The sequence below is a fragment of the Cebus imitator genome, unplaced genomic scaffold (assembly GCF_001604975.1).
Source record: "Cebus imitator isolate Cc_AM_T3 unplaced genomic scaffold, Cebus_imitator-1.0 Scaffold4, whole genome shotgun sequence".
Taxonomy (NCBI): Eukaryota; Metazoa; Chordata; class Mammalia; order Primates; family Cebidae; genus Cebus; species Cebus imitator.
Genome location: NW_016107319.1, coordinates 9,289,837 through 9,311,630, shown reverse-complemented (window position 1 = coordinate 9,311,630; position 21,794 = coordinate 9,289,837). Strand labels below are relative to the sequence as shown.

The following is a 21,794-nucleotide window of genomic DNA, read 5'->3' as shown; positions in this document are numbered from 1 at the left end:
ACAGAAACTTTTGAAAAGAAGACGTTTATGATGCCAAAAAACATATAAAAAAATGCTCATCATCACTGGTCATTAGAGAAATGCAAATCAAAACCACATTGGGATACCATCTCATGCCAGTTAGAATGGTGATCATTTAAAAATCTGGAGACAACAAATGCTGGAAAGGATGTAGATCATCTGTTGGTGGGAGTGTAAATTAATTCAACCATTGTGGAAAACAGTGTGGCAATTCCTCAAGGATCTAGAAATAGAAACAGCATTTGACCCAGCAATCCCATTACTGGGTATATATCCAGAGGATTATAAATTGCTCTATTATAAATGCACACATATGTTCATTGTGGTACTGTTTATGATAGCAAAGACCTGGAACCAACCCAAATGCTCATCGATGATAGACTACACAAGGAAAATGTGGCACATATACACCATGGAATACTATGCAGTCACAAGAAAGGATGAGTTCATGTCCTTTATATGGACATGGATGAATCTGGAAACCATCATTCTAAGCAAACTGACACAAGAACAGAAAAACAAACTGCATGTTCTCACTCATAGGCAACTGTTGAACAATACGAACGCATGGGCACAGGGAGGGGAGCATCAGGCATGGGGGGGGAGCATCACACACTGGGGTCTGTTAGGGAGCAGGGGCTAGGGGAGGGGCAGCAGGGGGTGGGGAGGTTGAGAAGGGATAACATTGGGAGAAATGACTGATGTAGGTGACTGGGGGATGGAGGCAGCAAACCATCATGGCATGTGTGTACCTATGCAACAATCCTGCAAGATCTGCACATGTACCCCAGAACTTAAAGTACAATTAAAAAAAGACACAAGAACACATATGATTACTGCATCCCAATTCAAAGTTTCACAGCTATAGAACCAATCTAAGTGCCCATCAACCAATGAGTGGATAAAGAAAATGTGATATATACATACCATGGAATACTACTCAGCCATAAAAGGAATGAAATAATGTCTTTTGCAGAAACTTAGATGGAGCTGGAGGCCATTATTATAGGTGAAGTAACTCAGGAATGAAAAACCAAACACTGTATGTTCTCACTTATAAGCAGAAGCAAAGCTATAAATACACAAAGGCAAGTAGAGTGATATAACGGACTTTGGAAACTCAGAACAGGGGGCGTGGAAGAGGGGTGACAAATGAAAAACTACATATTGGCTACAATGTGCATAACCGAGGCAGGGATTGGGGTGCACTAAAATCTCAGAATTCACTGCTATGTAATTCAACCAGGTAACCAAAAACCACATGTACCTCAAAAGCTATCCAAATAAGAAAAAATTTTTTAAATGTATTAATAAGTGCATAATTCTCTAACACAAAAGAATAAAACTTCTGTACACCAATAACAGAGGTGTCCTAAAAGAAACAGGCAGCTGGGAATATACAGCAGTATTTGGGTGTGTGAGAGTCAAAATATCCTCATCCACAGAAGAGCACCATGAATTAGAAACAAGTTACATAACTGGTTTTATGTGACATTCTAAGTTGTCACACATAACATGTGTTACACGATTATGTATACATAACTAAAATAAATTATCACTATAAATTACCAGAATTGGCCCAAGAAAAAGTGAACAAAAATAAAAAGCCTAATTATAAAAAAAGAAATTGTGAAAGGCTAACTACCAAAACTTTATAACAAACATCATACTTAACAGAGAAACTGTAGATATATTTTTTAAGACTAAGAAAAAAATAATATTAGCTATGACATACTGTACAATTCCTCCTTAAAAGAATAAAGTGAAGACAAATAAAAATTTCGATTTTTTAATATTATTTTTGATTGACAAATTATAATTATATACATTTATGGGATACCATGTGATGTTTTGCTATATGAATACAATGTGGAATGATTAAACCAAACTAACATAACCATCACCTTGATTACCATTATTTTTTATGGTGAGATATTTCAAATTTGTTCTTAGTTATTTTGAGACATATAATACATTATTATTGGCTATAGTCATCCTGCTGTGCAATAGATCTCAAAATCTCTTCCTCCTCTCTATCTGAAACTTTGTACCCTTTGATCCACAACTCCCCATTCCCTTGCTCCCCCACACCCCACCCTCTGGAAACAACCATCCTACCTCCTTCTTCTATGAGATCAACTTTTTAAAATTCCACATACATTTATCTTTCTGTGCCTCCCTTATTTCACTGAGCATTATATTCTCCAGATTCATCCATGTTGATTCAAATGATAGGATTTCCCCTTTTTAAATGTTTAATCATATTCCATAGTGTATATACACCACATTTTCTTTATGAATTCATCTCTTAATGGACACTTTGATTGATTCTGTATCTTGGCTATTGTGAAAATACTGCAACTCCATGGGAGCACACACGGGAAAAATGTGTATCTGTGAATTCCACATTGATTTCAGTTCCCTTGGATATATACCCAGACACAGGGTTGCTGAATCACGTGGTAGTTCTAGTCTTAGTTTTTTGAGGAGCCTCCATAGCATTTTTCATAATGGCTGTAATTTACATTTCCACTAATGATATACAAAAGTTTCCTTTCTCCATAAATTCAAAAACATTTGTCTTTCACCTTTTTGATAAAAGCTGTTCTAATAGGTTTAAGATAATATCTCATTGTGGTTTTAGTTTGCATGTCCCTTATTGTTAGTGATGCTGAGCATTTTTTCACATACCCGTTGACCATGTCTTCCTTTTAGAAATGTCTGTTCAGGTCTTTTGTTCATTTTTTAACATTATTGCGTTGTTGAATTCCTTAAATATTTTGAATATTAACCCCTTATCAGATGTATGGTTCGCAAATATTTTCTCCCATTCTGTAGGTTGTCTCTTCACTTTATTAACTGTTTTCTTTGCTGTGAAGAAGTTTTATAGTTTGACACTATTCCATTGTCCATTTGTGCTTTTATTACCTGTGCTTTCTCGGTTTTTCCCTTCCTCCTGCTAACTTTGAACTTATTTTGTTCTTCTTTTCTAGTTCCTTGAGATATAACATTTAGTTGTTTATTGGAGATATTTTTATATTTTTAAAATGCCTGTTTTCAATAGGCATTTACTGCTATAAGTTTTCCTCGTAGAGCTGTCTGCTGTATTCCGTAAGTTCCCCAAAGTCTGGGGTGTGGGGCTGAATAGTCCACCCTCTAATCACGTGGATGGTTCTGTAGCAACCATTCCCATCCAGAAGCTATCCCAGAAATCCCAGCCATTAGCTCTCTCTTTAGCATACAAAAAGATGCTTACCATTTCAGAGATCTCAAGAATTTTAGTAACTGCATGCCAAAAGACCAAAATATATATTTCTTGTTATAAATCACAATATCACAGCAATAAATAAGAAGTATCATAGAAAAAAATGAGTCAGGAGGTCTTCTCAAACACACGCACACATATACACAAAGAAAAAGAACAGTGTATCTGACTCCATCAAAATTTAAAACATGTGCACATCAGACCAGAAGACATCACATAAAAAATCAAAACATAATCAATGAGCAAGAAAAAACTAATTGCTTCACCCAAAGCAAACAATAGATTATTTTCTAAGATATTAAACAACTAGCCTAAAAACTATGAAAAAGATAAACAAATAGAAAATAAGAGCAAAGGTAATAAAAGAGGAAAATTCACAGAAACAATTCAAATGATTCATAAACATGTAAAATGATGTTCAACCTTCTGATTAAAAGGCAAATGAAAATTAAATAACAGTGAGATAACACTTTGCATCCATTTGATTTGCAATACTATCTGAAATTATCAAATGTTGGTGAGACTGTGGGCAATCAGATATCCCCAAGGACTGCTAGTGGATGTTGAAAGTATAAATTAAAGAAGTCACTTCAGCTATCTTTATGAAAGTATTAGAGTTGAAAATACCCAGTGAACCAAACGTTTCAGTTCTAGATATCAATGTTTTTTGAAAAAGAAGCCTCAGATGGGCCCAGGGTTTAATACACGAAAACACATCATTTCCTTTTTTTTCTGTAACTTTAAAACTTGGAAATGTCCAACAACAGGGGAATGGATATATAAAGTGTGGTACATTTATAGAATAGAGCACTGACATAGTTTGGATAGTTGTCCTCGCCTAAATCTCATGTTGAAATGTAATCCCCAGTGTTGGAGGTGGGACCTGGTGGGAGGTATTTGGATCATGGAGAAGGATCCCTCATGAATGGTTTGGGCCATCCCCTTGGTGACGTGAGCTCTCACTCTGAGTTCACATGAGATCTAGTTGTTTAAAAGTATGTGGCACCCAACATACTTTATCTCGCTCAACCTGCTTTCCACATCGGGTGGACCTGTTCCCCCTTTGCCTTCTGCCATGACTGAAGGCTCCCTGAGGCTTCACCAGACTCCAAGCAGATGCCAGCACACTTCCTATAAAGCTCACAGAATCATGTGCCAATTAAACTTCTTTTCTTTATAAATTACCAAGGCCCAGAGAGTTCTTTATAGTAATGCAAGAACAGCCTAATACAAGCAATTAAGAGAAATAAAGTAGATTTTTATGTATAAATTTATCATCTGTAAAATGGACCATTGATTGGACAAAGCCAACAATGAAGTAAAACATGCATATGAAGTATTCCATCAAAATAAGAAATACACAGGATTGCAGCAAAATCCAAAGGAGCTTCTGTTAGCATTTGAGTGGGGCCTTTAAGTAAGTGTCAGATAGGTTGCTCTCTACTGAGCATTATGAGTACAGCACCTGGGTACCCAACATATTTTTAGGACATGGTCTACTCTGTATAAGACAAGAACATTTTATTTTTAAAACAGCCGTAGGAGAGAGCTTGAGCTCCCATCTTTTTGGCAATGTCAATATGATGCCTCTACTTATGATCAGAGGCCATCTATTCTGAAAACACCATCTGCCTTCTTTCTACTCTTCTTGTCCCCCAGCCTGACCTTTCCCAGCTGCTTCATCTTCCCATCCTCTCCCTTAAGCACACTATTTCAGGTGAAGTAAGAAGGGAAATATTTTGTAAGAGAGTTGGTGATAAGAAAGCAATTCTTTTTCTGCCCCTCTTCCTATCATATAATATATAATGATATATACAAATATAATATATATTACAAAAAGCATTTCACAAAGCAACAGAACATCACATCCAGAATTTTATAAAGCAAGGTCATATTCTATTTTCAAAACCATGTAGAGTGACATTTGTCAATTTGTAGAAGCCCCCCTCTACCTTGAGCCAGAGTCCTCTCCCCATTTGTACCTTCTTCCTCTGCCAAAATTGCAGAGGCCACCTGAGACACTAGACATATCTCAATCATCCTAAGTTCCACAAAGTCTTGTCCAAATTCAACATTGGTTTGTCCTTTCTTCAATTTGCTTTTTATTTTTATTTGGAATAATATTGATTTATCACATGCATTTATTGTCTCCTTTTTCTCAAGTAAAGAAAAAGGGTCATAATCATATTTTTACCTAAGTACAAGTTTAAAGTGAAATGAAGAATCAGTACAACAAAGACTTCTTAGCAGAGGTAAGCTAAGGGTAGGGGCTTGTGCAGAAATAAGAGAATACGTAATCACATTTTGACACAAGCTCATGAATCCAGAATCGATACACTGAAATAAAGCCAGATCATCAGTTTCCTTTGTAAACTTGAGCTTAACTAAATGATTTGGATGAAATTCAAATTTTGGCTCTGATACCACATGATGTAAACAATATTTCATATAGCAACAGAACATCAAACCAGGTAATTATACAAAGTGAAGAAAGTCTTTTCAGGTGTTCAGAAATTCTTTGCATTAGGCTCAACATTTCCTACATTCCCACAAAGAAATTAACATTTGGAAATGGTATTAAATTATTTAGTATTACTTGAAATCGAGCCCCATTTTGTTAGCACTTGAAAATTAAATGTGTAGCTAAGATGACCTGCATTTATGTTATGCAGAACACATGATGAGTTTTGCCTAATGGCCCGATATGTTGTTCTTTGTCAATTTACTTAATCTATTTACACCTTTTCCCTGACCAAAACCTCTCATATATATAATAACTCCTGTTTATTCAACTGACTGTGGAGCTGACTTGATCATAGATTTGGCAGGCAACTGGCCTTTCTCTACTTCCCTGAGATCACCTTATACTTCCTCCAATAAGAGTTGCAACAACTTGTTTCCTAGGAACTAGAAGTTAAAAGCATATCAGAATTACATAACTAGCCAGAAAACATTTCACCATCCAAAGTGATACTTCCAATTTATAGAACCCTCCCCCTTTAAGCCAGAGTCCTCTCCTATTTTTACCTTCTCTCCCTCCCAGAATTGCAGAGGATATATGAGATACAAGAAAGCAGCCATGACCCACAATGAGCACTCAGACCTACATGGGGACTCTGGCTAAGTCAGTCTTCCAAGATCATTCTAGTTTATTACTCTTTTACAATAGCTCTGACTTGATTAAATATATTTTATAATGCTTAAAAGAAAATGTGATGGCATTTTTGGAATGTTACTGGGTAACTTGGTCACTGCCTATAATTTTATCATTGATTACAAGTTACTATAATTACTAGGAATCAGAGAACTGGATGATATATGGAAAAGCACTGGACTAGAAATTTTGGGTTTTCACACCATCCCTCCAAGATATTTTCTCGGTTTCCTTAGTTAATTATATTAACCTCTCAGTACCTCAGTGAACTCATCAGTAAATGGGGAATGATGTTAACTCTCCCACCTACTACACAGTCCTTGTGAGCATCAAATGAGAGACTCCAAAGTAATTTGAAATCTACAAAGCGCTTTGAAAATTCAAAGAGTTACTTTGTATACTCTTAGCGGTACTCAGCAAAAATTTTAAGCCAACAATAATTAAAGAAAAAACTTTGCTACTGAGAAGCAGTCACCAATTTCTAGTTTACCAGCCTTAAAATTTATTATTTAAATATGTTTTTATATGTGGATTGGATATGTAAAAGAAAAAGCTGTTTCTACATCAGACATAGCTTTCCTTGGGTTAAAAGCATCACAAACCATTTAAATAACTTCACATTTATCTTTGTCTCCTCTTTCTCCCACATACTCCGTATCCAGCCAATCATCGAGTTCTCTTGAGATGTCACTTCATCTGTCTCTTCTCCCTCACACCCACTGGTACTCTTCACATAGTCAGGCCTATTTTGGCTGTGAGTGGCTTAGGGAGAAAAGAAATAAATTATTTATAAATTTTTTAATTTCAGAAGTAACTCTAGCTTCAGGCATGTTTGGATTTAGGAGATAAAACAATATTGTTCTGACTCTGTTGTCTCCATCAAAGGGCTTTACTTCCCCTGCTTACTTTCACAGGTCCTACACATGCAAAGGCAAAAAAAAAAAAAAAAAAAAAAAAAAAAAAAAAAAGGGCCATTAGTAGCTCTGACCTTAAGTCTACCAGCTGAGCAACCTCTGGAAACAGTAGCTCTCATGTATGTCCAGTGCTGACTCTTTGGGCTGACTAGGGTCCCATATCTTTCCTGGACTCGAGCCCTCTGATAGAAGAGTTGGAACATACTCATGGCCAGCCTGAGTAGCATGCCTGCCACGCCAACCCATTCTTAGACCCCAGAAACTGGGTTCATCCCACCAAAAAAACACATGGACTGAAAGTGGCTTTCCGCTTCTTAGAAATGGTTTCCAGGTAATAATAATAATATTAGGAAGAAGGAGAAATAGAAGCTGGTCAAGCAAGGCATCTGTCCATTATACCTGTCCTTGCTTAGGTTCTCATAATCTACTATCTCCCTCCAGATTTAATAAAATTTACCTAAGAGTCAGTAGAAGAAACCACACGTATGTGCTATGCTTTGAATGGTTGTCCCCTCCAAAACTCATGTAAGAAACTTAATCTCCAATGTGGCAGTATTGAGAAATAGGGTCTTGAAGAAGTCATTGGGTCCTAAGGGCTCCACCCTCAGGAATGTATTAATCCATTAATGGATTAATGGGTTCTCATGGGAGTGAGACTGGTGGCTTTATAAGAAGGGAGAGACTTAAGCTACCACACTCAGCCAACTCGCCATGTGATGCCCTGCACCACCTCAGGACTCAGCAGAGAGTCCCCACCAGCAAGAAGGCCCTCACCAGATGTGGCCATTTGACATTGGGTTTCTCAGCCTTCATAACTATAAGAAATAAATTCCTCTTCTTTATAAATTATTCAGTTTCAGGTATTCTGTTACAAGCGACAGAAAACAAAAAGAGACAGATTCTTACTAATGAACCTAAAGAGTATAAGCACCAAAAAAACCTTAGTGTTTAAACTCCTGAAAATTAGGAAGGGGACACATACTGAGAACTGGATTTTGTGCATAGCGTAAATAAGCAAAGTGAACTCAAAATCAAAAGAAAAGTGACAGTTAAATTATGTAGTCTATTAATTTAGGTTCCCAGCAAATCATAAGAAAATCTTTCAAGTGTAAACAATTTATTTTTAGAGAATTAAGCATTAGGAGAGTACATAAGTGAAACTGTCTAAGGATAAAAGTTATATTTTCAAGCCAGCTACCATTGTGCACTACTAGTGCCTAATATCTTAGAGCTCTGGAAAATTGCATAAAATATATGCCTACAAATTATCCAGCTAGAGGGATACGAAAGATGGGATTTTCATAAACCAACTCCTATCATTCATTTTTTGAAGATTGAATTGAATATGTTAAGTGGGGACAGGGCTAATTCCCTAGAACTTCCAGCCTGCGGTTTGCATGGGTAGACTGGTCTTTTGCTTAGCAGAAGGAAATCCTTCAGAAGAGGATATAAATACTGCTAGGTGGAAGTCACTGACTCCTTGGAGCATGCTGAAATGATGAAGTCCCAAGAATATGGCTGAGGTACTGTCCCATACTGAATACTGGTGAGATAATTTGGCAGACTGATGGCAGCAATGGCCCAACTCTCAGCTTCTTCCTGTACCTATGCCCTTTGTCCATGTGACTTTGCAGTTCCTCTCACTATAGAGGAGTGTACTTCCTTGCACTTTGATTCTGAATTTGGCCATATTGCATGCTTTGACCAAGAGGACAACAGCAAATGCATACAAAGGCTTGAAAAAAATCTTCTGACACTCTCTTAATCCTCTGACTTTGCTGTGAGATTTACATGGGCTAACCTACTAAAGAATGAGGCAAGGTAAAACAGAGTCAGGTTATCCCAATCATCCCAGATAAGTTACACTAGATCAACAATATGCAACCAATCTCCATGCATGTGAGACCAGAAGAACCAAGTTGCTGGCCCACAGACTCACGCACTAAATAAATTTTTATTGTTTCAAGAAAACCAAGTTTTGTGTTGTTTGTTACGCAGCATTATGATGTCAATAGGTAATTAGTACCTATAAGAAATGTGCTACTTGTTAATATGCACACTCTGAATGAAGAGACCACCCCACTCCCCCACCCCCCGAAACAGGCTTTGTGTGAGCAACATGGCTGTTTATTCACCTGGGTGAGGGTGGGCTGACTCTAAAAAGAGAGTCAGCGGAGGGCGGTGGGAAAGGATTTGGTTTTAAAGGTTTGGGGCAGGCAGTGGGAAGTTACAGAAGTTAGTTTAGGGCAGTTTTTGCAAGCTGAGAGGGGGTTGTAGGGTTTGGACTCAGGAGCTTGACCAAGGTCTGTTACAAAGTCCAATTGCCTTATCAATGAGGCAGGAATAAGGAACAATAGAGAATGTCTCAAGTTAATTAGGCACCATAGGGGTTGATTATTCTTACTCTTTTCATGGTTTTCCAGTTACTTCAGATTTTCTAATTCTGGGAGGCCATCCAGAGGTGTATGTGCAGGTCACAGGGTTTGCCATGGCATCCATGGTGCCGTCACTCATCCTAAAAGACCTTACGCTACTGTAGCATAAACCACACATACGTGGAATTACCTTCGGATGAGGTAGGTAGCAAACAAGCTGGAAAAGTGGCAATGATACTACTAAAAAGGCCTGGAAAATAATGGGGCAACTGTTAGAACAAAGTGAAAAAATGAACACCCATGTTATATCGGCACAAGACATTTGTTAGAACTGGTCACTTGACGTAACTCGAAGATACAAAATGTACCTTATGAATTTTTAGACTTGATCTCCCAGCAGAATGTTGAAAATATCAGCTGACTATTATTAGTTCCATATAAAGTACAATAAGAAAGAAACAAAGGTCAACAAAACAGTTCACAAGGAGAAATTGGGGAATTGAGACTCTAGAATTTGTTAGAATGGAAACTAAAGTTGTTTCTCATCTTTGCTGTCTTATGTCAGAAAAATTTTCACATTAAGACTTGGCCTCAAGGTAAAGATAAAAATCAAGGGTGTGGCCATGAAACTTTGAAAGAATTAAGCCAGTGCCTAGCAGATGCTCTCAGCTAGAAAGAACTTTCAGGAAAATTCAAGGCATTGTTTCTCAATAACCCAATACACCCAAAAGATCAGTACAGTAATTAAGGGTAAAAGCAGGCTTGTAATTGGGCTAGGGAGGCTATTATACTATGGATCAAGATCCGGCACTCTCCTCTCTCTGTCTCTCTTCTCTATTCCTCTTTCTTTCCCTTCTTCTACCTTTCTCTCCCTCTTCCTTTCCCCCTCAGTTTTCCTCCCTCTCAGATTTATAAATATCCCCAAGGTATGGGCTAGAATCAGACCCAGGCTGGAATTAGAAATTTCATACCTCCTATCGGCTTCCACTGCAACCTCTTAAAAGCAAATCAAATATGTATTGGTGGATTAGCCTTGTCATATTGTTAGTTGGAGACTTCATTTAAGATTCCATATGTCCTTTCATGTTCATATAAATCAATATCTAACAGTTAACAAAGCCACAACAGCAAGGGCATGCTGCCCAGGCAATATGATTCAAGGGAAAGAGAGTGAAATAGTCAAGACTTTCAATTTCAGGGGTGGGGAGTTGTTCAAAGGAACCCTGGAACAATGCCCTTTTCAGAAATGTATTTGAGAGGCTGAGGAATGGAGGCTGAAAGTTTCATTTATCACTTTTGACTGGAGGAGAAGTCTGCACTATGTAAATAGCAAAAAGCTCCAAGTCTTACAGTTGGCCCTCCACATCATACTATTTTTAAATAATCAGTACCTTCATTTTCCAAGAGTAACACCTGGCTTACAATTACTAGCAACATTGCAGGTCTGAAAAACAGACTGCTTTTCTAAATTCAACTTTAAAAACTCCTTTTTTATTTCTATAGCGAGAGGCAAGAGAGCTAGTAAGTTTCAAACACTACAGGCTCCAGACAGCTGAAGCTTTTTCTTTCTTAGTTGGAAGAGCACATATGAATAAAAATAAGTATAAAATCCTGCTGCAAAAAAGTTACATTTCTGGCCCAGAATGTCTTTTTAAATCTTAATGATAATAATAATGAAAATCTAAATGTCGCATTGACTGATAAAAAAGAAAAGGCCTCTGACTCTAAATCCAGTGCTCCCTCCACTGCTGGCTCATTTGACTGGATAGATTAGAAACTATGAAGATAATTTCTACTCTAAAAATTTTCAAGTAATTTTTTTCAATATATATACTTTTTTGCTTTAGAAATGGAATCTCATTCTGTCACCCAAGCTGGAGTGCAGTGGTAAGATCATAGCTCGCTGTAACCTTGAAATACTGAGCTCAAGTGATCCTCCCCCTCAGCCTCCCAAGTAGCTAGGAGTACAGACATGCACCACCACACCTAGCTGATTTTTTAATTTTTTGTAGAGATGGGTCTTGCTATGTTGCCCAGCCTTGTCTCAAATTTCTGGCCTCAAGCAACCCTCGCAACTTGGATTCCAAAGAACTGCGATTACAGGCATGAGCCCATAATCACAATGTAATTTCTGGCTTCAATATTGAGATCCTATAAATTGTTATTCAAAATAAAAGTATTTGGGTGTGAAAAAAAAAAAGTATGTTACAAACGGTATGTAGTATAATCATGTATTCGGAACACTTTTTAAAGTCTTACATAATTGACAATTTAATTAACTATATTCATATTAAGTTGAAGATGCTTCATCAACTAATTTACCAAAAACAAGACCTAAATGGAAGGACAGCTAGTATTCCAAGATTCTCTGAGGAATACAGATGAAGGAAAACTACTGCTTTTTACCAAATGTCAGTTAGAGTAGTCATTAAAAGAGGCTTCTGAGGAGGAGTCATCAAATAATATGCCAAAATTAAATGAGTGAAAATACAGTCTGACAAATTAATATTGAAAATATTATAATCTGTCTCTAAGGTAGGCTGCTAATGAACTGAGAAATTCTACAATGCTTGGAATAAATTCATTTAAAAAAAAAAAAAAACTCCCAATGTTCAGGTAAACATATACCTAAATCATGCTAGTAAGAACTGTTGTTTATTAATTTGAAGCACAAATAATATTCAAAACTTTAACCACTTAAGTGAAAACTTGGTGATACAATGTAATAGTGCAAGCCAGTTAAACATCAGCCATGGTTTTAGGTAGCAGTCTTAAACTGACTTAAGCAATAACCATATTCTACCTTTCCCCTAATAAACCCTTAAAGTAAGTGCTTAAAAGAGTAAAAGTATATAATCTACCACTGCTCATATAGAGAGATATTTCAGTGTTGATGCTGTAAACCCACAGAGCATTTCTGGTCCGTGGGCCAATTTTGTTTGGTCTACACAGCGCTTGTTTAATACCAATTAATTGACAATTTTTGTAAGCAGTAGACTTCATATAAAATATTTTCACTCCTCTTGAAATTTCAGGAGATCCACAAATAATGGACTGCAACTCCTCATGACAACAAAATAGTCAGCAGCGTTTTTTCTCATTTTTGTTTTTTGTTTTTTCAGAAAGGGCATGCTCCTTGTGCTGATGCAGTTGCCCCCCTCCCCAGGCTTCATTCTACACATCTAAGTAACCTGCCATGCACTGGTAGACACTAAGTTTAGAACCCACGTAATGTTCAACTAATCAAACAAGGAAAAATGGCATCTAGCTTCCTATTAATTTAGGCCACCTTTTGTTAAAGTTCCTCTACCCGATATGTTTTATAACCAACTAATTGAACTGTCAGCAAAAGTAGAAAGCAGCATCACAGGTAAATAAGTGACTTGGAAAGGAATATAAATACTATGTACAGGCTGTCTACAAAAAGCAGGGTAGAGAACATTTTACTATATTAGCAGAATAGTGTTTGCTGTGTCATTTCTTTGCAATTTATCACAATGCCCCTACACACAGAGTCATTACTCTAAACAAAGTGCCTCTGAGTTACAGCTGAAATTGGATTTCAGATGAACAATTTTGTATCTCCTAACATTTCAATTAAAAATTTGTACTTTAAAATTTTGCTAATAAAGACTTTAGCTCGGCTGTAGTTGACTGAAGAATTAGAAACTCAAAGCTATTAGTTTGCTGTAAATCTTTTTTTTGCCTCAGAAACACCCTTTTGGGGGACATTAGAAAGATGGCTGATTAGAGACCCCTGGTACTCATCCTTCCCCCAAGAAAGAAGCAAGGCAACAAATAAAGAGATAAGATTTGAATAGTGTGTCAAAGGAATAACACTGGAATGCAGAGGGGGGAGTGGAGATGCACCTGTGGTGATTGAAAGTCTGGGAGGACAGTATGGAGACACGTAGCCTCTGAAGTCCCATCTTCCCCACCTGGATCATATCTGCCCAGAATCAGGAAGAACTTCCTGTGGCAGCAGAAAGGTAAGGCAAAGAGTCCCACCAGCCTCCATTGCCACCAAGAACACCTTCAGTCCTTATAAGAGAATTTCACAATCCTTGCAAGCCCTGAGCACAGTTTGGAGAGATGCCCAGAATTCTCACAGCTGCATTGCGCTGGATTAGGAGTACAAAGTGTGCGCTCCCTGTTCCCCACCCATGCCCTATGAGCCAAGCTGCTGTTGCATGGCACTGTCTCAAGACTAGAGAAGACTCTGCAGTATGCCTTGCTCTGGGGTCAACAGTCACTGCACTGGGACTACATCTTCATTCCACTAAGCTCACATTGGTGACTGTATGCCACAACCCCAGCAGTGCACATTCTGGGCCCAGGATTGGCTGTGACTTTGGTCTCACACAGCAGGGAAAGCAATTCCCACTGTCCTCACTTCAAACCAGAGGAACAGCCTGGCAGTCCTGCCCAGGGTAAACTCACCCTTGAGCCGGCCAAACTGCTGCACGCCCTTCCCCAAGCAGGAGAAGCCCTCATATCTCCACGCAGCCAACATGCTTCTGGGTTGATGGAGTAGCTATTTGCCCACACCCTGGTCCTAAGAAACAGCCCCACAGTGCCCTACCCACTACAGACAAGCCCCTGGCCTGCCCAATAGCTTTGGATTCACAATCAGAGTCTAAGAAACAGATCTGCGTGCTGCCCCTGACAGACATACTCCTAGGCTGTCTGCACCCAATGCCAGGGCTGAGAAACAGTCGGCAGGCCAGCCCTGATGGGAAAGCCCCCAAGTCAGCCAACCATCCCTGTGCCTGTATCCCAGGCTGAGAAGCAGCCCTCCAGGCAGCAGCTGGTGGGCACCGCCCCCCAAGGAAGCAAAAGACCTCTACAATGAAAACTACAAAACACTTATGAAAGAAATTGAAGAGGATACAAACAAATGAGAAAATATCTCATGCTCATGGATTAGAAGAATCAATATTGTTAAAATGACCATACTACCCAAAGCAATGTTCAATGCAATCCCCGTCAAAATACCAAGGACATTTTTCACAAAAATGTGAGAAAAAAATCCATTTGTATGAAATCACAAAATGCCTTGAATAGCCAAAGTAATCCTAAACAAAGGGAACAAAGCTGAAGACATCACACTACCAGACTTCAAAATATACTACAATGCTGTAGTAATCCAAACAGCATGACACTTGCATAAAAACAGACACACAGACCAATGGAACAGAATAGAGAACCTAGAAATTACTTCATATATCTATGGCCAACTGATTTTTGACAAAGGTACCAAGAACATCCATTGAGGAAGGGACAATTTTTTTAATAAATGGGGCTGTAAAAACTGAATATCCACATGCAGAAGAATGGAACTATACTCTCACCTCTCACCCTATATAAAAATCTAGTTATAATGGATTAAAGATCTAAAACTAAGATATGGAACTAGAAGAAAACATAAGGGAAATAGGTGATGACACTGATCTTGGAAAACATTTTATGAATAAGACTTCAAAAGCATCAATAAAAGCAAAAATAAACAAATACCGTTATATCAAACTAAAACACTTGTGCACAGCAAAGAAAATGAAATAGTGAAAGACAACCTATAGAATGGTAGAAAATATTTGCAAACCATTCATCTGACAGGGGATTTATGTGCAGAATATACAAGGAATTCAAACATTTTATCAATATAAAAACAATCTGATTTTTAAATGGGTAAATGATTTGAACAGACCTTTCTCAAAAGAGAGCATGCAAATGGACAACAAATACATGAAAAAATGCTCAACATTACTAATCATCAAAGAAATGCAAATAAAAACCATAATGAAGTATCATCTTGCCCCTGTTAGAATGGCTATCATCAAAAAGACAAAAAATAACAAATGTTGGTAAGGATGCTGAGAAAGGGAGCTCTTCTACACTGTTGGTGGGAATGTAAACTAGTACAGCCACTATGGAGAACAATAAGGAGGTTCCTTAAAAAACTACAAATAGACCTACATATGATCCACTAATCCCACTACCAGGAATTTATCCCAAGAAAAAGAGATCAGTACATTGAAAAGACATCTATGACCTTAAGCTTATTGGCGCATTAGTTACAATAGCCAAGAGAAAAATGGATAAAGCAATGTAGCATAGATACACAATGGAATACTATTCAGCCATTGGAAAAAACAAACAAACAAACAAACAAAAAAACAATGAAATCCTAGGCTGGCCACAGTGGCTCATGCCTACAATCCCAGTACTTTGGGAGGCTGAGGTGGGCAGATTACCTGAGCTCAGGAGTTAGAGATAAGCCTGGCCAACATGGTGAAACCCTGTCTCCACTAAAAATACAATTAGCCAGGTATTGTGGTGTGTGCCTGTAATTCCAGCTATTTGGGAGGCTGAGGCAGAAGAAGAATCGCTTGAACCCGGGAAGTGGATGTTGCGGTGGGCCAAGATCACACCACTGCACTCCAGCCTGGGCCGCAGAGTGAGACTCAATCTCAAAAAACAAAAAAACACTTGAAATCCTATCATTCATGCAAATGTGGATAAAACTGGAGGACATCCTGTTAAGTGAAATAAACCAGGTGTAGAAAGTTAAATACCAAATGCTCCCACTCACATGTGGAAGCTAACAAAAAGTTGATCTCATAGAAGTAAAAAGTAAAACAGCAAATGCTTGAGGCAGTGAAGAGTTAGTGGAAAAATGACATTGAGAGAGATCTGTTAAAGGTTACAAAGTGACAACTCGATAGGAGAAATAATTTCTAGAGTTCTACGGTACAGTATGATGATGATAGTCAACAGTAACATACTATATAGTTTCAAATAGCCAGGAGGATACTGAATGTTCTCAACACAAAGAAATGGTAAATGTTTGAGATGGTGGATAGGCTGACTACCTTGACCTGATTTATATGTATGGCAACATCACTATGTACTCCATAAATTTATACAATTATTATGTGCCAATCTAAAAAATTTAAAATGATAATAATAAAGGAATTCATACCATAAAAAATACAAACCAGAGCAAAATAAACACATTTGTAAAACCCTCATACTATAACTCAATCTATTTCAGTAGACGATGAGCATATAAAGCTTTGCCAACTTCAAGTGCTTAACAGTTGATTAGTATTGATCAAAGAAGTACAGAAGAGGGATGCAAAGCCCAGCCAATATCTAGTCATGTCAGATAAAACTCATTTTCTTTTTCCAATAGGATCACTAGATTAGTAGATCAGGGGAACATGGCCACATAGTATATCAATGAATAATAGGTCCCGACATGAGCTTTCCTATTATGTTCTTGCAGAGGAGATGGAGGAATATAGGCTAAATGAAATCACAGTTTGAAAGATTTTATCTTTTCCTTAAAACCGGTCCTTCTCCAGGATTTTCTTTCTTAGTTCAAGGCACCATCTTTCACAGACCAATATCTAAGCTAGAAACTTTGGTGTCATTCTGATTCCTCTTCCTCCTTCACCAGCCACATTCAACCCTCTACTGTTTCTAATATCCAGTCTCTTTTCTCCATGCCCATTGCTCCTGCTCTAAGTCCTCCTATTGAAATAGCTTTTGACTTGTTTCTGGCTTCCAAAATATCCTCTTTAAGTCTATCCCCGTAAGTCCCCAAAGATTACTTAAAATAAAAGTCTTTCAATGGCACTACTCTGCAAAAAACCCATCAATGATTCCTCATCCAAAGTCCTCCCTGATCTTAGGTTGTAATCATAAAATTCAAGATCTAGCATGTAGGCACTGGAGGTGCCACTGTTCTACACGAAGAGATCACACTCACATCTGAGCAAATGTCAAACCAGAATCACAAAGAACCATATAACCCTGTCATATAAATCTGGAGATACTCTCTGTGGAAGTAAAAAGTCTCAGATGCATAGACCAATCTGGAATTAATGGTAGAACTGTAGTTAGATTTGTTCTGCAATGACCCAAGAAATGGAGCTAGAATATGTATATGCTAGAAAGTAAACTTTTGACTATTACATTTTTTAAAAATTTAATGCTCATAATTAAATAAGACTATGCAAAGAGATGCACTTTCCATCCCTAAAGATATTCAAGCATAGATTGGATGGCTGGGTGTGGTGGTTCATGCCTGTAATCCAAAATTTTGGGAGGCTGAGGTGGGTGGATCACTTGAGGTCAGGAATTCAAGACTAACCTGGCCAACATGGTGAAACCCCATCTCTAATAAAAATACAAAAACTTAGCTGGGCATGGTGGCACATGCCTATAATACTGGCTACTCAGGAGGCTGAGGTAGAAGAATCACTCGAACTTGGGAGGTGGAAGTTGCAGTGAGCTAAGATCATACTATTGCACGCCAGCCTGGGTGACAGAGCAAGACTCCATCTCAAAAAAAAAACAAAAACAAAAACAAAAAACACCTGGACAATTTGTCTGATCAGAGTACTATACAAACTGTTCAAGTCTCTAATAATTCAATTATATGAACTCTAAAGTCCTTCTAATCCTCATACACTATGATTAATTTTCCAAAATTAAAAATACTCAATACCACTAATTTTCCTTTTATAAGATTTAATACATCAAAATACTGGTAACTGCTGACTTATTTATAATAACAAAATTTCTGTTTCATACCTTTTGTCCAACCACACCCACCTTCCAGTTGCCCAACCATCAGTTCTGACTATCTTAACTAGAGTAAATAAGAACTCTCTGGTTACAAAAAAAAAGACAACTCAATAATACAACTACTGCCAATATCAATTTCTCATATGAGTCAGTGGGCAACCCTGTCACTCAGAAAATGCCAATCTCAAAGCATTTACCACTCAAAGTCCTTCAAAGCTATCCTTTCACCCTAACTAGGCAATAACATTGTTTAGCAGGTTCTAATTTTAAACTCAAGGCTCCAGTCCCTGGTGAAATAAAGAATGCCTATGCAGATTCTCTTACCTCTACCATCCAAACTTTATAACACCAGAGCCAGGAGAAAGTACGAAAAGGACGTGTGGAAAAATAAATTCTAAAAGAATACTGCAAAGTAATTTATGTGGCATTAATTCCATTATTTTGAGGAATCGGTTTTTGTCATTTTTATAGTATGAAACAAGTTTCCAGGACTAGAACTCTCTTCTAGGAGTGAATTAGGTAATAAGTTGCTCGTATTCCTCCCATGAGGGAAAAGTGGGAAAGGCAAAATAAACACAACATAAACATGCCATGGCAGATGGCCGTATCATTTTTCTGCTGCTACTCAAGCCTCTTCCTCTTTCCAAATGCAGAGGAACTGAGTGTATATAAAGATTTATCAATCTTTTCAACATTCTGGCCACCACATAGAAAAGATGTTACCAAGCACCATCTTGAAATTTATGTGTGAGGTTGGGAATCTGATTCTTCTCTTTAGGATCCTCCAAGCATCTAAAGGAAGAAGGTCTGTGGTCAAGTCTCTGTCAAGTTGAGGTTTCTGAAACCCATGGGAAAATTACAAGATGAAAACCAGCTTGCATGCCTAAGATAAACCACTCTGGTTCTCTCTCTGGTACACATACTATACCATGCCAGCTTCTGTTCTGATATGGCAACTCTATCAGAAAAAAATTCCAGCAGCAGAAGTGCAAGAGGATGGAGGGATCTGGAAGGCATGCAGCAAAAGAGACAGTGTAATAGAATAATGAGCCTTCTAGGAGCTTCCCTTCAGAAATTCCTTCTAGGGACTTCACTTCAGAAATTCAGATCTCTAAAGAAGAAAGCCTCTTCCCACTACACCTGAGGGTGAAATACCAATAAATCACCTTCAGTATTTTTTCAAAAACACCTGGCAATGCATGAACTCCAATGGAAGGTTAATATCAGGGGACATCAGAAAGGAAAGTTCACTAATGGTCATCTAGCATGAAGAAATGAAGCCATTAATCTAGTCTCCACTCTGTTAGTTCTGTTAATCAGTCTCTCTGGAATCTTCAAAGCATAATAACTCTCATTTGCACCTTTTCTGAAAATGGCTAAGTATCTTTTGAAATTGTATGGTTCATTTCGTGGTCATTCTAACAGCAATTACAATATTCTGTAGTTAACACAGCATAATGATCACTGAAACTCTATGATAACTATGTCAGCCAATTATAAGTGAATCACTCTGGTAGAAGTCCTGAAATAAAATACTACCAAAGAGCCTTTCTTGGCCACCCACACGAGACAGCTTTCTCTCTCAGAGCAGAAGGTAAGTCAAGTATCTCTCTTAGGGCCTCTGGAAGAGACTGCACATAGCAATCTGAAAGAATACTTTTTGATTGTGTCATTTGTTTTTCAATACTGATAACCTAGAGAAGTTGTAAAATATCAGTCTCCAAGCCACATTATTTCCTGTGTTGGATTATATCTATTGTCTTGCAGGGATTACTTTTTGCTAATGAATCATTTTACACTACTCTCCTTGCAGCTCAGAGCTAGCCGTATGGTGCTTTCAAGCCATCTAGTTTTTCATTGTTGGTGGGCTCTTATAATTATTTGTAATCGAATTGTATTTAAAATATAATATGTTTTGAATAGAATTTATACTCACACAAGAATTGAAAATTTTCATTTCTGTCTTGTTCTTCTTGATGGCATTATATATCCTGAATAGATGCAGAGAAGGAAGAGGGAGAAAGCAGTAGAATCCACAGTTCTTGGGAGCCAAACCAGCCATGCTAGAAAAAGCATCTGGCTTTAATTCTCCACTACAGCAAGCTGCCTGACATAATCACTCTTACTCTCATTTTCTGCCTTATGATTCTATTCCATAGTTTCCATTCTCTCTAGGAAAAACAGTGCACACAAAAATGCCACCAAGCTTTGCATCCTTTGATGTACATGGACTTTTATAAGCTGTAATTCTGTGCTTAAAGGCACCACTAAAATCTTTCTTTCAGAAACTTTCAGTTCCTTAAGAACAAGGACTCCGTTTGTTTCATTTTCTTACTGTATTCCACTTCCTATTTCACTGTAGACATGAATATTTTCAAAATTCAAATTTCTATTCAACATACTTTTAAACTTTAATTCTCTACTATTTGCTATTCTATTCAAGTGGAATGGGAACTCAGTAGCCAAAAGAAAAAAAAATGGCATTTAAAAATGTTAAACTAAAAGTCAGAAAAAGAAAGTATTAACAATTAACATTGTATTAGTTCATTCTCATACTGCCATGAAGAAATACCGGAGCCTAGGTAATTTATAAAGAAAAGAGGTCTAACTAATTCACAGTTCCGCATGGCTGGGGAAGCCTCAGGAAACTTAAAATCATGACAGAAGGCATTTCTTCACAGGGTTGCAAGAGAGAAAATGAGAGTCAGCAGTGGAAATGCCAGACACACAAAACCATAAGATATCATGAGAATTCACTATCATGAGAACAGCATAAGGGAAACCACCCCCATGATTCAATTACCTCCCACCTAGTCCCTCCCATGACACGTAGGGAGTATGGGAACTACAATTCAAGATGAGATTTGGGTGGGGGCACAGCCAAACCACATCATTACACTCTTGGACCCTTCCAAATCTCATGTCCTCACATTTCAAAACACAATCATTCCCTTCCAACTGTCCCACAAAGTCTTAACTCATTCCAGCATTAACCCAGAAGTTCAAATCCAGAGGCTCATCTGAGACAAGTCTCTTCCACCTATGAGCCTGTAAAGACAAAAGCAAGTTAGTTACTTCCTAGATACAAAGGAGATATAAGCATTGGGTGAATGCCAATGGTATTCAAATGGGAGAAATTTGTTCAAAACAAAGGGGCCTCAGGCCCATGCAAGTCTGAAATACAGCAGGGCAGTCATTAAATAATAAAGTTCCAAAATGACCAGTTTTGACTCCATATTTCATATCCAGTCAATGCTGTTGCAAAAAGTGAGCTCCCATGACCTTGGGAAGCTCCACATTTGTGGTTTGTAGGGAATAGCTCACAGCCTGGCTGCTTTTACAGGCAGGCATTGAGTGTCTGCAACTTTTCCAGGCACACAGTGCAAGCTGTTGATGTGGATCCACCATTCTGGGGTCTAGAAGACAGTGGTCCACTTCTTACAGCTCTACTAGGCAGAGCCTCAGTGGGA

The 21,794-nt window shown here is 37.9% G+C and overlaps 1 long non-coding RNA gene across 1 annotated transcript in view; it reads right to left on the bottom strand.

Annotated features, from left to right (window-relative positions):
- LOC119472084 overlaps positions 1 to 21,794 on the bottom strand; it is a 146,853-nt gene that overhangs the window by 17,989 nt on the left and 107,070 nt on the right. The gene's annotated exons all lie outside the window — the stretch shown is intronic.